Here is a 13,936-nt window from a genome sequence, read left to right on the forward strand (position 1 = left end):
TTTATTGAATTAGACTGGGCAAAATCACCTCAAAGTCACAATTACATACCTAAACACATCCGTTCATAGGGATCTTTTAAAGCACAAAGACATTTGACATTTGTTGAAAAGGACATTGTTGGTCGACAGGCAGAGAAGCCGACCTGTGCTTGGGCTGACGGGGAGACAGGCTGGCAAGGCGTGCATCCTGTTGGGGACAATGGCTCCCTTTTTCCTGAAATGCCTCCCAGCTGCGTGTGACCAAGCCAGAGCTAGGCTCAATCCTTTGCACTAAGAAATCTGCAGCAGCAGGAGAGGAAGCGAGGTGCTGCCTTTGTGCTCAGGTGACCTTCTTATTCCGTTTCAGTGTCACAAGCTTATTGACATTGTATGGAGAGACTGATAACCATCGATTCTTCCCATAGCAAAGCTGGCCTTGCTGATGGTGAGCACAGGGCTTCAGTGCTGTGTGCCACAGAGATGTTCTCTTCCTGGGTGGATCTGGGGAACAGAATTCCTTTGGCTGAAAATTAGAGCCATGAGCCACAGTACAAGCTGCTAGCAGAAAGGCCTCTGCACTTTCCAACACTTCTAGCTTAGAACCTCTGGGGCAGAAAACAACTGTTTCCCTTACAGACAGCCAGCACTTTCTACATGGCACAGTTTTCCAAACCAAATTCTTAAGTCCGGAGACTTAGCTGGAGAGCAACTTGAAGGTTCTCCATGAACAGTAGGCGCTGACCCTTGACGGAGGGGAAAGTTTTAATTAACTTCATCTGAGAAGTTTCCAAGGCCTTTTCAGCTGTTTTGGAATGTTGTGTTCCCAGTTGTAGAGGTTATAACTTTATCCTTCTGGAACCCAAAAGTGACTCTTGGAAGCCAAATGAGAACAGCTTTTGGCCCCTGATACCACAATGCATCAGCCAGGCCTAGATCTTGCAGACAGTGCAGAAACTGTCTCTGAGGTCTCCCCATGGCTAGAAAGGCATGTTTGACCTTAGATGTGAAGACTTGGCAGTTTTGGAGCAGATTGCCTGTTCGGCTGTTGAACCTTTGGTAGGGGCTGGGTCTTTTTCCAATGCCTGGGAATTTGAGAGACGGCCAGCGAATGTAATGGCCAGCTGTACAGGGTCCTACACCAGGAGAGGGGAAATGGTGGCTCTTCACTACCATTAGTCCTGACATCTTGGAACAGAGGGTACCCACTGGGCCTACTGGATCTAAATATGTCAAAGAAAAGGGTGTGAGAACTTTTTTCAACTTAAAGGATGTGCTGCATGTTTTCAAGAATGGACATCCCAGTCTTCCATTCAGGGAAGACTGACCGAGCCCCCGTATGTCAGGCACCATGCTGGGGTTGGGGGATACAGCAGTGACTCAGTCATATGTTTTCAGGGCCAGGACCATGTTCCATCCTCTTTGTCTTGCTCCTAACAGGTACTCAGACCATTCTTCACTAAAATGGTTCCTCAAAGTCACATGGCTTTACCCCATGTAAAGCCTCCTCTAACTGGTCTCCCATCTCACCAACTTCAGGAAATTGCTACGTCTTCCCTATGCAAGTTGCAGCCTTTAAAACCAAACCAACAACCTACAAACCAAACCAAAAGGAAACAAGAAGAGAAGGGAGGTAGAATTGGCTTCCCTTTGAGCCCTGCCTAGTTTTCATCTGGTACATCCAGATCCTAAGTGGTTGCTCCTCATGCTGGTAAAAACCCTGTTTCTCCTTAACTCTTCCTCCTCAACCACCTACTCTCTCATTTAAAATAAATTAATGAATGTTTTCTGATTATAAAGATAATAAATACCATTCGGAAAAGAGAACACAGTCTCCACCCCCACTACATTTTAAAAATGACTTCCCAGGGTGACTTCTGAAGCCATGCTCAGCCCCTCCTGCTCGGGGGTCTCCAGAGGAGGCAGATTACGGAGCCCCTCATCACTGACCCTCTACCCCACGGTGGAACCTATTGCCTGTGGAGAGGGCTTCCGTCCCAGTGTCTGTGACTTCATGCTGATGATCACAGCAGCCCAGATGTTAATTTTAACCAAACTTCACTCGTAAAGTGAAGGAAATGGACAGGAAATAAAGAAAGGGACCCAGTAAGGAGATTTTATGTTTACGATGGAAATCCCCTAGACCGGGGGCTGAGCTGTCAGTCTGAGTCCCAGCTTTGCCAGTCCAACTGTTCCCCTCACGTGAGTCTCCTAGCCTCTCCGAGTGTTTATCGTTTGTGAAATAATACAATTGATTTGATTATTTCTGAGGTGCTATAAATTGCCCGGATTTATAGAGTTTAAGAATAAAATGTTTATTTGGTTAATCTGCTTCCTCTCCCTCATGTTTTTTCCTCTTTTTACCTCAAAGACCTACCAATTTTCACTGTTTCTCATTACCCAGCCCTGCTGCTCTTCCATTTGGTAAGGAGTGAAATGTTCTTCTTTTCAACCGTTCAAGCCAGTGAGGAAACTCTCTTGCCTCTCAGTCGTTTTCCTGCTCTTTGTGCTCTTTCTGTTGTCTTCCCAACCTTTTATCCCAAATGAGGCTTCACACAAGCAGGTTTGCCTCTCTGATCTATGACTTTAATCGACATAGTCAATGAATGAACAAGTCTTTACTGGGCACCTACAATGAACAAAGCACAGCTCAGTGCTATTAAAAAGATAAAACAGGTTTAAGACATGCCTCAGTCTTCCAGGAGGTAAGACCCTTAGCTGCCTATGGTCTGCCACTGACCTCCATGAGCCAACACTGGTAACCACCCCCCTGTGCCAGAACAAGCTCTTCTTGGGGTTGCCCTGTCTGCATACTCTGGCTTTTCTCTTTCTCTCACTTCCTCCTGGCTTCCCTTGGCTGGATTCTCCCCCTGGGTCCATTCACTAAATTTGATCCTCGGAGGCTCTATCCTAGAGTCTCTTCTCCTTTCAATTTCTTTTCATTTCTTGGATCATTTCAACCATTCCTATGACTTCAGTTATCATTTATTAATATATGCTGATAACTCCCAAGTATGCATGTGTGTATGTAAATACCTATATCTCTATATATCTACCTTCCTTCCTGCTTGCTATGGTTTGGCCTCATCAAAACTCATGTTGAGGCTTGGTCCCCAATGTAATGGTGTTGAGACATGGTGGGACCTTTAAGAAGTGTTTGGGTCACGGGGATCTGCCCTCATGAAGAGATTAGTGCAGTCTGTTGGGAGTGTGACAGCAGGTTATTAGAAAGTGAGGCTGCCCCTTGTGTTTGCTTTCCTTGCACACGCCCCCCTCTGCTTTCACTTCTCTGCCATGTTATGACATGGCACGAGGCCCTCACCAGAAGCCAACCAGATGGGTCACCTGATCTTGGACCTCCCAGCCTCCAGAATCACAAGCTAAATAAACCTCTTTCCTTTATATTATAAATTACCCGGTCTCAGGTATTTTGTTATAGCAACAGAAAAGGGACTAACACACTGCCCTTTCTGTTCCAGATCTGTATATCCAGTTGCCTCATGGACATCTCCAGTTTGACATCACACAGGCACCTCAAATTCCCCATGGTCACCACCAAGTTCATCATGTTCCCCATCACCTTGCTTCTCCTCCTCCCTCCAGTGTTCCCAAACTCAGTAAGTGGCTGCACAGTTGTTCAATCCAGCAACCTATGACTCCTTCTCTCTCCCACAATCTGTCCCCAGTCCCAATATCCAATCTAATTAACCTTATAATATCTTGAACTATCTGCTTCTCCCCATCCCCATTGCCTCTACGTTAGTCCAAACCTCCATCATCTCTTATCTGCATTATTTAACTGGTCTTCCCATCCAACCTTGCTTCTTCCCAGTTCACTTTCCTTGGTACAGAGGATTTTTTAAAGAGTTCAAAGGAGTTTATTTGGAAGAGATGAAAATCAGCCTCTTAAGGTTCTTGGTAGTAGAACAAGATGATGTATTTATAGGGGAGGAAGTTCCAAAATCTATTCCAACAGTTCAGGCTCACTGCCTCCCTGTTAAGTGGAAACTTTCTGGTTTACCTGATTGTTTGTGCCGCCTTTACCATGGAGTGACTGGAGAATGGGCATATCTATCTCCCAGTGCAGAGGATTTTTAATTTAAAAAGAAAATCTGGACAAGACATTTACTATACACATATTCCACAAAGGACTCATCCACAATATATAAAGAATACCTACAAATCAGTAAGAAAAAGACAGACAATACAATTTAAAATGGACAAAAGATTTGAACAGGCATTTCACAAAAGAGGGTATCTAAATAACGAACATGCATATGAAAGGGTGCTTGCTGTTATTATCAGTGATACACATTGAGGTACCACTACACCTTTACTGAAACTACTAAAATTTTTAAAACCCTGTCAGTATCAAGTTTTGGTGAGGATTTGGAGCAACTGGAATCCTCATACTGATGGGAGTATAAATTGGAACAATGCTGGAAACCTGTTTGCCTGTAACTACTGAAACCAAACATACATATGCCCTGTGACCCAGCAATTCAACCCTGGGTGTATACCCAAGAGTAAAAGGTGCTCAGTCCACCAAAAGACATGGCCTAGGTTCCTGATTTTAATGCTGTTTCAACATACAAGTGGCTGGATGCGAAGTGGCTCCCCATCAGCCACTCACTGTGCCCAGAAGTGGCCGCACACTCTGCCTGCCCACCCCCGCCAACAATATGAGCCCTAGAGTTAAACCTCCTGCTCACTGACCTCAATTGGGTTGTCTCTTTCCATCAGATTCTAATACAGGTCTACAATCTTTATTCAGGAATTAAAAATTTCCAGATTTTAGAGAAGTAATAGGGTATATATACATATTCTATCTGATATCCCCATGTTTTACTACAGATACACTGATGTGTCTGGAGCAGCACCATTAACCAAGCACATTAACATATTTGTAGCAAAACATGGGATAGATAAAATGTGATAAATAGGCTGGGCACGGTGGCTCTCGCCTGTAACTGTAGCACTCTGGGAGGCCAAGGTGGAAGGAGTGCTTGAGGCCAGGAGTTTGAGACCAGCCTGAGCAACATAATGAGACCCTGCCTCTACAAAAAATTAGAAAAATTAGCTGGGCACAGTGGTGTGAGCCTATAGTCCCAGCTACTCAGGAGCTGAGGTAGGCGGATCTCTTGAATCCAGGAGTTTGAGGTTGCAGTGAGCTATGATGACACCACTGCATTCTAGCCAGGGTGACAGAGTGAGACCCCCTCTCTCTCTCTTTCTCTCTCACACATACACACACACATGCACATACATACACAAAATGATAAATAAAAACTGTAACTACTCCTCCATAAGTTCCAGTCAGATTTTGCTGCCAAGTTAGTTTTAGTGTCACCTTATAAAAAGAAAAAGAAAAACTTTCATTTTTCAGAGCTTTAAGGACTTTAGAACTGCAGAGATGATTGTGGGCCTATATGAGGAGGGCTGGCCTTTGTCAGTCCAGACAGGGGAAAAAGATAAAGAAAACAAAACTTTTCTTCATTTCCCCTTTCCCAAAATAATGAACACCCCGTAGGCTTACATTTACATAACCAAAGGGACTCCCTAGTGGTCCCTTCCAAGAGACTTGACATCTCTATTGCTAGAATGAGCGATGAGGAGTGATGAGAAACTTGCAAATAATTTTTCTTGTTAAAAAAAAATATTAAAGATCTATGACCTCTGGCTGCCCACTACAGTAGCAGCCTGCAGTAGCAGATTCCAGCTCCTCACTGCCTATTCGCTTAGCTGAAATGCTTGAGGTTTCTGTAACACGTAATCTCTGCACCTGTTGAATATACACACCAACACTCACGTATATGGCTCTAATTTGTAGGTATTTAACTAGACACATAGCAATGAACAAAGTGATTTCCCCCGCTCCTTTCCATGACGACTATTTTCATCCCCTGGCATGACACTTCCTGTGAGTTAGCCCTAAAGCCAGATTAGTAACAGAGCTAGGGAATTTTCAAGGGGTGACAGTGGATGGGCAGGGCAGCATGGAGAGGCCGGATAAAATGTTATTTTCATATTTTTCAGTGAGACAGAAAACAAATCATGCAAACTGTTCTAATCCTTCCCTCCCTTTTGTTTTGTAAAGTCTTTATCCAAAGCTCAGTTTTGGATTAGATCCTTGTTGACTATGTCTGCTTAAAGTCCTAGATAAAGGCTTATTTATTTGACCTGAGTATCCATAATTGCTCTGCTTGTTTTAATTTTCCTATTGTGTGGACTGCGTTAGGAAGCTTGTCAGGAAGCATACTATGGAAATGTGGACCTGAACAGTTTAATGTGTGGGATTTGGGAAGTTCAGCAGATGCCAGGGCTTAGCAGGCTTCCAGCTTGTTCAAGACTAATCCTGAGGATTTTCATTCTTGTCGGCATCATGCCCCTTAAGTCTGAGGGCTTGAGTCCCACCCAAACCCAGTCCACAAAACCATGTCCCAGCTGTCCTACTTTTAAAAGACCAGGGTAGTGGCTGACACTTGGAGGCTCTCCAATACCCGCTGAGGAAGTGGAGAGGTAAGGAGATAACTAGGTTCTAGAAATGGTCCTGGTAAAAGCTGTCATATAATGTTTCCTCTGGACATGAGTGTGGACTCCAGGTTGGCTGCTAGGAGACCTGAGGGGCTGCCCATCCAGCATCCATCTCTCCTGTAGTGGATGACATGTTGCACCACCCACATGTCCCCTCCAAGACTGGAACACTCATTCTCCCATCTACTGGGAGGGGTGATGGCAGCAACTGTCAGCTGAGTCCCTCTCCGAGGCTTGTCCTCTGCTGAAGAGAGCCACCTTGCCCAAGATTATGCTCACACTGACCAAAGGCAGCCCACATCTAATGACTGGCTGACACAGGATTAAAAAGGCCTAGTCCTCTGGCCTCGACATGGACCAACTCTGAGCCATCCCAGCATCAGAGCTGCCTGGAAGGTCAGCTAAGGCCTTTACCGTGACTGCATTGCAGCTCAATGTCTTTCTTTGACCATTCCCGCTTACTTCACTTCTCCTCAGGTATTGATGCTGTACTCCCCAATACACTTCCTGGATGCGAAGCTGTGTCAGAGCTGGGAAAGCCTACCTGCAATGTCCCCTTTATCCTGGCTGGTAGAGCCCTGTGTTGGGGGGCCCACATCTTCCTCACCTGAAGACTCAGGAGTAAGCCCTAATTGGTCTAAGCTATTCAGGGTAGTGCCACTTTCACCAGCAGTGATTGGCTTAGGAAGCATCATGTGACTGTATCCCAGCCAATGAGCTGGGAAGGGAACTCTCTGAGGGAACGGTAGAAAATGTTTCATGGGTCACAAAAACAGACAAGGGAAGAAAGAGTTGGATGGTGGATGAATGAGATGCCTGAAACAGCTGTAGACAGGAACAGATGTATGTGGGAAGATGGTACCAAGAGAACGGGAGAGAATTCAAACTGAAGCAGAGCCACATGCTGGGCTGGAACCTACCTCGCCCTGTGGTCGTTTTGTCATCTGGGATAAAAATCCCCTTTGACAGCACAGAGGGATTTGTCACACAAGTATTTAATGATGAAGATGCATCTACAACTTGCAAGTTTTTTCCCAGTTCCAGCTGCCCATTCCGTTTTCCCACCCTTTGCTTTTATAGTTGATTGTCAGGATTCTTTCTTCTTGAAAGTTTCTCGGTGAACCAAATTCTCTTTTCTCTTGATTATTAACATGTCTTTGGTTGATCAACAAAACTCTGCTTCCTTGTTCTATAGCATTATGGGCATGCAGCTTACAGAGCCAATGCTATGCAATAATGGGTATGTGCTGCTGAGGGTGGAGGGATGCTGACCCTGAAAAGCCATGTCCTGGGATGACCTTAGATGGGGAAAGAAGGAAATGGTGAAGAAAACGCTTTCAAAATGTAGAGGAACAGGGCTTGAACCTAAATGGTTAGCCCAGACTAGGATATTAATTTATTTTTAGGAAAATGCATCCCCTCCTATATGTAGATCATTTTGAAACGTCAGTTCACAGCTGCCATAAAGCTTGTCACTGGGGAAAATGCCTAACACAATAGTGGGATTGATGGGTGGGGAACCCCCTTCTTGCCCATATTCCCCTCTGCCCAAAGACTGCTTTTTTTTTTAGCAGAAGTATAATTTATAAACAATAAAATGTACATATGCCAAGCAGTTAATAAAAAAGATTTTGTTTTTCAGAAAAAAAACCCACAAATTTGAAGTATACAGTATAAAGAGTTGTGACAATGGTATGCTCTCATGTAACCACCATTCCAATCAAGAGATAGAATACTTCTCTTATCCCGGAAAATTCCCTTCTGCCTCTTTCCAGTTAATTCTCTCTTTATCCCGGAGACAACTAGAGTTCTGATTTCTCCCACCATAGATTAGTTTTTGTTTATTCTTGAACTCCATATGCACTCTTTGTGTATGACTTCTTTCACTCTACATAATATTTTAAGGTTCATCCATGTTGTTGTGTGTATCCTGCTTCCCATGGGGTCTGTCGCTCTCTGATTTCCCCAGCTATTGACTGTCAGGTTTGAGGAGGAGGCCCTACCCTCCTGGGGATGGTTTTGCTGTGAGATGAACTTGACACGTGAGCTCATAAGTTATTGGAGCCTAAAGACCAACCAAATGGCTCCTCCCAGGGAGAACCAATTGATTTTTTCATTCTACATGATGATGATGATGATGTCAGAATTTTTTGGAATGAGGACAGAATGGTACTTTCTCCTGTGAGAGGCACAGGACAAATGTTGAGAATGTCCAGCATTCTATATCAAGATACCATCCGTACTTCATCTTGGTTAGGATTTAGTCCCATGACCACAGCCAAGGAGGGAAACAAACACTTATTAAGCACCAAGTGTTTGTGGGCATTTGATCAAATGACCTCATTTCCTCTTCCTGGGGACTCTTTGAGATAGGTGTTACTTCCTTCATGAGGACCACACTTGGCTTCTTCCCAGAGTGGGAATTGAACCTAGATTTGGAGACTACCACAATTTTTCACCAGCAGCAGCCAAGACCTGTGTCCATCTGAGGCGGTGCATGCATATCTCTGGGTGATGGTTAGACCTCACAATCATATCCACAACCGGATTGCTGCAAAGCTGGATAGAACTTGGAGATACACTTCCTTTCTCAAAAAGAGCCTACTAGAGTTGACAGACCAATCTTCATTTTCCAGAAATGTTCTCTTTCTCTTTAGCCAGGCAGCTCTGACCTTTGGTAAAGGTCAGAAGATCTCTGTTATGTTCCTTTGACGTCACTGTTTTGTAACAGTTGTGTTTACAGTTGAGATGGTTTCCATACCCTGGGACGCATTACAAAGGATGATGGCAGCAAAAAGGCATTAAGTTCTCTAATAGGCTTATGCCCTGGTAATCATATTAACGGCACTATCTCATGCTTTGATGCTGCAATTATGGGCCTCTCCTCTTGGATATAATTTTTCAGTTTGATGATAATTAAGAGTATGATTTTGCATTTCTCCTTAATGAGAGTTCCATTCCCCAAACAATATGATGATCCTAATAGAGACAGCTGTTCAAGCCCCTTCAAACTGCTGACCTTAGGCACCACCACAATGTCATATACAAGCTGGACTTTACTAACCCGGGAATTGTGAGTTCTTCCTGCATCAGGATTCTGTGGGATATGGATCAAGCCCCCTGAGAATCATGACACTTGTTTCTAGTATCTGCATCTGATAATGAGGCTTTATGTTTTTCTGCTGTTGCAAAGTCACAGTAACCTTGGGAGCAAAGAGTCTGCTTTAGGAGGCAGGCGAGTTTTATCCTGTGACCTAAAATTGTCCACCATTCAAGATGTTATCTCTGATATCAGGTGTTTGGCTTCCAGAAAGCTTCTTTTGGGCCCTTCTTTTCCTCATTTGCCAGTTCCAAGGGATTGGACTAGAAGTCTAAGAATTCCTATTCCAAGCTTCCACACTTTCCATGAATAATTAATATTTTAGCGACTGACATAGGTGGTTATTGTTTCCATAGTCCCACCTGGAATTGATTAACACACTAGGAAGACACTGCTGCCCTTCTGTAACAGCCTAAGTGCCTAGTGTATATGAGGTTTGGGGATTTCTGCTGCTGTTGCCATCTGTGTATGCCTGGCCCTTGGGCAGGCTGGGACCTTTTCTAAGCCTGTGGTGAAAGGAGGAGGGAGGCAGAGGGCTGGGGCACCAACCGGGTGGCAGGGCTTGCCACTGAGGAGGGAGGCCTTCATCCTGAACCGTGTCCAAAGGGCTGTAGGAGTTGGTTCCAACAGAACCGAGGAGGTGGAAGCCAGCTCTGGGCTTGCAGATGCGTCACCTCTGGGGTGGCAGCTCTGTGGCGCCTGTACCTGAATGGTGGGTTGGTGGGTGCTGCTGGCTGGCGAGGCCGAGGCAGTAAAGAACAAAGGAGGCGGGTGTGGCCCAGGGCTTTGGCTCTGTGGGCATGCAGGCGTCCTAGGCTGGCCAGGTGCGGTGAGGGGAACCGCAGACCTTGAAGGCTGAGGAGGAGGGGCGTCCAGGTCTGCTCGCTCAAAAGCTGGGCAAAAGTACAAGGTGGGGGCTGGCACCAAAGAGGGCACAGGAAACTTGCTGAAGATCAGCCTCTTTCCTCAGCAGAAAAATGGGTGACGTGGGAAACCCAAACACCAGAAGCCCAGAGCAAAGCACACAGGATTCATTGTGTGGCCCAGACAGCCCAGTCACCGTGACCCAGAGGGGGTGGGGCTACAGGAGTGACAACAGGCTGGGAAGCAGCAGTGCCAAGAGAGAAATCTGACCTAGAAACTTTTTGTAGACCCGCGTCAGACTATCAGAACAACAGTCTTCACAGCCACAAAGGAACGGGCATATTCACAAACGTCCTCCTCACAAAGCTCCTGAGTGAGCAGCCGGGGCGCCTTCCACCCCACCTTCGCCAGGAAGCCTCCCAGACTTCCCCAACCCTGGCTAATTGTTCCCTTTTCTGATCCCAGAGCTCTTATTGTCTACGCATTACAATTTAGCACTTAATAAGACACAGCTGTGCATTCCTCTCTAATTGTTTTGGGTGTGGTTGTCCTGTCTCAGGGCAAGATTACAACTTCCTCTGGAGCAGGGACTCACAATCTTCTGGGGGGGGCTCCCGGGAGTGATGTGGGTGTATGTGGGGGCATGTGGGGTTCTGAACAAGGGAAATCACTCACATTCATACAGGCCTTTACAGTCTAGAAAGTGCTGGTACTTAGTTAACTCCTCTACTCTCTCTGACAGCCCTGAGAGTTGGGTGTGTTTCAGTATCCCCGTTTTATAGACAATGAAACAGACTGAAGAGGTCAACAACCTGTTTGAGGAAGAGAGAAGGTGAGTAGCAGAGGTTTGGTGACAACAAAGACCACAGTGGAGAACCTGGGACGGGGGTGGGAGGCTTCCGCATGCCTTTCCCTGATGGAAATCTTGGGAAGGAAAGTGCGGGGTGTGGCCCTGGTTGCAGAGCTACTCAGTCAGGCTTCATAAAGAAGACAACTGAGGCAAAGCCACTGTGCCACTTACTTCTGTTTTTATTGTCATTCCTTCACACATCCTCTATCCCTCTATCATCCCACAATGCTCTGCTCTCCCTGGCCCCTGACTTATCCCCTCTACTCACCTACTCTTCTCCAAATCCTTTCACATGGGCCTGTGGAACTGCAGACTTCAACAAGCAAACTGAATCAAAGGTCAGTCCATCAATCTGTGCATCTCTGTCTGTCTGTCTCTGCCACCAGCCCTCTATTCAGTCATCCACCCTTAACCTCTGCAGAATTGAATTCTCACCTTCTTTGCTTCCCTTGCAGCACCGGGGGGTGAGGCTGGGGACTCTCACCCCTGTGCCCCCAGGTGGGGTAGGTCCTCTACTGGGCACCTCCCCTCCACCTCTTGCAAACAGTCTTGTTACTTTGCCATATTCCCTCTCCCCTTCCTGCTGCTTCTCATCTTCTGATCTCCTGGTACTCCCTCTTCCTCACTCTTGGCTGCATGGCTTTGGCACCATGAGCGCAATTCCTGCCCACATCCTGGATGGTCACTGTCCACACAGATGGCCCATCCAATACCCTGACTCTTAACCTTGACCTCAAGTTCTCCAGTGCCCTTCTCCTCTACTCCTCCCTCATCACATCCTGGCTTTGCCATGGCCCTAAACTTCCCCACCTCCTCAACCCCTTCCTTTAGCACCCAGATCCCTAACTGATCTCCTCTCCTAGTATGACTAAGACTTCACCCCTTTGACCTGTCTAGTCCATTTGTCAGGTCACAGTCTGAAATGTCAGTTCTTGGTGCGCTCATGGCAGAACGACCAGACACACCACAGTAAGGCAAGCACGAAAATGAGGTTTATTGAGGAGAGAAAGATAGGATTACAGAGCAAGATATAGGATTACAGAGTGAGATACATACACCACAGATGACTACCAGACCCATTGCTGTAGCAAAAGAGACAGCAGTTGGTTATGGAATGCGTCTTATTTTATAGTGTCCAGATAGGGACCTCCCCGTGGTTCAGACGTCATCATGGAACCACTTTGATTGGACAGTTGGGAGTTACGTGACCTGAGTCTTACTATGCATGCAGATCTCCCAAGAGCCTCTCTGAAAGCCATTTGCAGGAATGAACCGCAACGGCTCCCACTTTGGTCCCTAGGAGACCCAGAATCCCTCGCTGTCTACCTAACACATTAACTTCTGTCCTTTATCTCTGATCATGCATCATATCACCTCACTCTTGCCACAGCTCTCAATTCCTTTGGTCCTGTGCCCCAGCAAGTTCCTCACCTGAGCTGGCACCAGAGTAAGCAGCTCAACTGTTGGAGGAAACCACACAGGAGGGCCAAAGGGCACCTTAAAAGCTTACAGCCACCAACCTGAAGTAGACTGCCATGATGCCTTGCTATCTAGCTGTTTCCCTGGTCATCACAACCCTCCCAAACTTCTGCGATGACTACGTCAAACCGTCAAACCTTCCCCACACTCTTCAAATCTCTCATCTCTCCTTGCCCCATCCCTAGCCTCCTATATGCCACACAGAAAGAGGAAGTCATTAGGTGGAAAGATTCATCTCCCTATACCAAATCTGCCTGGCTCAGTCCTCCCCCAAGCTGTCCCCTCCTGTCATAATAGAGGAGGTAGCCCTTGCATGAGGTCAGTCTTCCTACCCATTCTCTGGTGCCATCCCCTCCCATGGGCACAGGAACCTTCACCTTTCTCTTCTCTGTGGGATTCTCCCCATCTGTGTTTAAATACACTCAAGTAATTCCATCCTAAAAAACATAATAATAAAAATATACAAACTCAAATAAACCCACTGCTGACATAACATCCCTCTCTAGCTATTTTTCTTTCCAACTCTCACAGTCAAACCTTTCAAGAGCTATCTGTACTCTGTGCCTTCATTTCTTCATCTCTCATTCATTTCCCAATCCACTCCAATCTACCTCCCACCTGCTTCACTCCACCAGTCACTGCTGGAGCCCCAATGACACCAATGTCACTAACTCCAATGGATGTTATTCAGTCTTCATTTCACTTGGGTCTCTCAGCCATTTAATAAAAAAAAATTTTTTTTGTAGAGACAGGGCTTACTATGTTGTCTAGGCTGGCCTTGAACTCCTGGGCTTAAGTGATCCTCCCCTCTTTGGCCTCCTGAGTAGCTGGGACTATAGGCACCTGCCACCACCCCCAGATTCTCTCAGCCATTTGAGTGCTAGTGACCACTGTCCCCTTCTTAGGGTACATTTGTTCCCTGCACTGTGACCCCACCTCCCCAGGTCCTCGTTGTCTTCCTGCCTCTCTGGCTGATCCCTCAGCCCTTAGATGAAGGATCCTCAAGGCTCAGTGCTAGGCCCTCTCCTGGTCTAACTCTGCACTCTCTTAGGAGCCCACCTCCCCCTGTGGCTGCATTACCAGTACTGCCCCAGCTACACCAGCCACCCCCTCCTCAGACCACCCGTAGCCTA

This window comes from Lemur catta, chromosome 4, assembly GCF_020740605.2.
Source record: "Lemur catta isolate mLemCat1 chromosome 4, mLemCat1.pri, whole genome shotgun sequence".
Lineage (NCBI taxonomy): Eukaryota > Metazoa > Chordata > Mammalia > Primates > Lemuridae > Lemur > Lemur catta.